Source organism: Arachis hypogaea, chromosome 17, assembly GCF_003086295.3.
Source record: "Arachis hypogaea cultivar Tifrunner chromosome 17, arahy.Tifrunner.gnm2.J5K5, whole genome shotgun sequence".
NCBI classification, from domain to species: Eukaryota; Viridiplantae; Streptophyta; class Magnoliopsida; order Fabales; family Fabaceae; genus Arachis; species Arachis hypogaea.
Genome location: NC_092052.1, coordinates 39,792,627 through 39,796,213, shown reverse-complemented (window position 1 = coordinate 39,796,213; position 3,587 = coordinate 39,792,627).

The following is a 3,587-nucleotide window of genomic DNA, read 5'->3' as shown; positions in this document are numbered from 1 at the left end:
CAAGCCACTGCTGAGGCTCTTGGTCAACAGATGAACAACCATGGTAACGACGGAGGTGGAGTTCAGGGCCCGATGACACTGGCGAACTTTTTGAAGGTTAATCCCCCGAAGTTCAAGGGAACTACTAGCCCGACTGAGGCTGATACATGGTTTCAGGCCATGGAACGAGCACTGCAAGTGCAGGTGGTACCTGAAGGGCAGCGTGTAGAGTTCGCTACCTATTTGCTCACTGGGGAAGCGTCGCATTGGTGGCAAGGAATCCGACGCCTCCTGCAGCAGGGTGATGATTATATCACCTGGGATGTCTTCCAAGAGGAGTTCTATATGAAGTACTTTCCGACTTCTGCTAGGACGGCCAAGGAGCTTGAATTGTTGCAGCTGAAGCAGGGTACTATGTCAGTATCTGAGTATACTGACAAGTTTGAGGAGTTGTTCAGATTCTCTCGTATGTGTCAAGGGACTTCGGTGGAATATGAGGAATGGAAGTGTGTTAAGTACGAAGGAGGACTCCGGAGTGATATTTTCAGCTCAGTGGGACTAATAGAGATTAGGACTTTCTCCGAGTTGGTGAACAAGTGTAGGGTTGCTGAAGAGTGTGTGAAGAGGGCAGCCGCTGAGAAAGGAAATTACAAAGGATCATTCCCACAGAACCGAGGGAAGAGTTTTGCACCTAGAGGTCCGCCTTTCAAGAGAGGAGGTTCCTTTAGGAGGCTCAACAACAACTACTCCCAAGGGAGAAGGTTTGGGAAGCAGCCTCAGAATGACCAAGCTTGTACTTGGTGTGGAAGTCAACATCCGGGAGTACCATGCAAGGCCGAATGGGGTTTGTGCTACAATTGTGGAAAGGCGGGGCATAGAGCCACAAATTGTCCGGAGAAGCAGAAACAAGGTGATGGGAAAACACAACAGACTGGTCGAGTGTTCACCACCTCAGCTAAGGGTGCAGAGGGATCCGAGACACTCATTCGAGGTAACTGTGAAATGGCTGGTCAAACTTTAAATGCTTTATTTGATTCGGGAGCATCGCATTCATTCATTGCATTTGAGAAAGCCCATGAGTTAGGGTTGAAGATCATAACCTTAGGTTATGACTTAAAAGTGTATAATGCTACCCATGAAGCCATGGTAACTAGGCTAGGATGCCCGAAAGTTTCGTTTAGGTTTAAACAGCGTGATTTTGTCCATAATTTAATCTGCTTACCGATGATCGGTCTTGACCTTATCTTGGGATTGGACTGGTTATCTGAGAATCATGTCCTGCTTGATTGTTCTACAAAGTTAGTGTACTTTATGCCGGAAGATACAGAAAGACCGGTCGTGGTGAATAATTATTACTTGAATTCGATGATGGTAAACTGTTCTGGAATCAAATGTCAGGGTATCCTGTTGTTAACCGCGGGTGTTTCGGGTGATGACCAAAGGTTGGATCAGATTCCGGTAGTGTGTGATTTTCCAGAAGCGTTTCTCGATGATATTGAGGAATTTCCACCTAACCGAGAGGTCGAGTTTGCTATTGAATTGGTGCCTGGGGCGGGACCAATCTCAAGTGCTCTTTATAGAATGTCACCGTTAGAGATGGCCGAGCTAAAGTCTCAGTTAGAGGAACTGTTGGGTAAGAACTTTATCCGACCAAGTGTTTCCCCGTGGGGTGCTCCAGTGTTACTGGTAAAGAAGAAAGATGGAAGTATGCGGCTCTGTGTGGATTACAGGCAGCTGAACAAGGTCACCATAAAGAATAAGTACCCATTGCCGAGGATTGATGATCTCATGGATCAATTACAAGGAGCTGGGGTTTTCTCCAAGATCGATTTGCGATCCGGTTATCACCAGATAAGGGTGAGGGGTGAGGATATCCCTAAGACCGCTTTCAGAACTCGTTATGGTCATTACGAGTACACTGTAATGTCCTTTGGGTTGACGAACGCTCCTGTAGTACTCATGGATTACATGAATAGAGTATTTCGTCTGTTTCTAGATAAATTCGTTGTTGTCTTCATTGATGACATACTGATTTACTCCAAAACTGAAGAAGAGCATGCGGAACACCTGAGGACCGTGTTGCAGATTCTAAAGGAGAAGAAACTCTATGCGAAACTGTCTAAGTTTGAGTTTTGGAAGGATGAGGTGAAGTTTTTGGGTCACGTGGTGAGTAAGAAGGGAATAGCCGTAGATCCAACTAAGGTAGAAGCTGTGATGGATTGGAAGCAACTAACCACAATAACTGAGATAAGGAGTTTTCTGGGCTTGGCTGGCTATTACCGAAGGTTCATCAAAGGCTTTTCGCAATTAGCTTTGCCGTTGACAAAGTTAACCCGCAAAGACACTCCGTTTGTTTGGACTCCTGAATGCGAGGAGAGCTTTCAGACATTGAAGAGAAAGTTGACCACTGCACCTGCGTTAGTGTTACCTGAGCCGAACAAGCCATTTGAGGTGTACTGTGATGCCTCATTGAAGGGTCTAGGGTGCGTGCTGATGCAGAATGTGGTGGCATATGCCTCACGACAGTTAAGACCTCATAAAGTTAGTTACCCTACGCACGATCTGGAACTCGCTGCGGTCGTGTTTGCCTTGAAGGTGTGGAGGCATTATCTCTATGGGGTTAAGTTCCAAGTCTTCTCCGATCACAAGAGCTTGAAATATCTCTTTGATCAGAAAGAGCTTAATATGAGGCAGAGAAGATGGATGGAATTATTGAAGGACTATGTCTTAAATCATTATGATATGCCTAGCATGAGAAAAAGGGCTAGTGAATGTGGTAACTTGCGAGTGAAGCAAGGAAAAATGAATGATCATTGAGGATCATAGATGATTATGTGAGATGCGGAGGATGGCGGTGGAAGTGCTTAATATGCCATGGGCCGAAGGGCCATAATTGTTAATGAATTGGCTGGTTCTGGACTGAACTGTGAGCCGGATGGCCGAGATGGATGACGATCCATGGATGAGAATGAATGCATGTTTATGCTGAAACATTGATAAATGTGAATGTTGCACTTCCACTATTGGAGATGAGAGTTTCCCTGGGAGAAAGCAGTGGCTAGCCACCACGTGCTCCAGGTTGAGACTCGAAGCTCCTTTGACCCCCAAGTCGTAAGTGTGGCCGGGCACTGTGAAAGGCCCGGATGAGCTCGCCCCCGTAAATATTCACCAGTGAGGGTGATGGATATGGATCATGATTATGATCAAGATTATGATGAGTATAACTCGAGTTGGGGATGCACGACAAAGGGACAGTCCAATCGTTAGCTACCAGGACTTGTCGGGTTGGCTCTATAACCGACAGATGATATCATCAGTCACTAGGGACAGGCATGCATCATAAGCATACTACATGAATTGTTTGAGATTGCCTATTTGACTGCATATTACTTGCTAATTGTCTAAATGCCTTATCTGTTCCTATTTGTAAATCTCTTGTCTGATATAACTGTGTTTGCTATATTATACTCCTGCTGGTGGTTGGGAGGTCTGAAGGAATTGGAAAGGGAAGTATTAGTTAGACTGAAGAATCTTTAGACAGTTTCCACTTATGGTTTAGCTTGTTTATAAGCTTTGATTTTATCTGGAGGAAGTTCTAGGATTGCCTT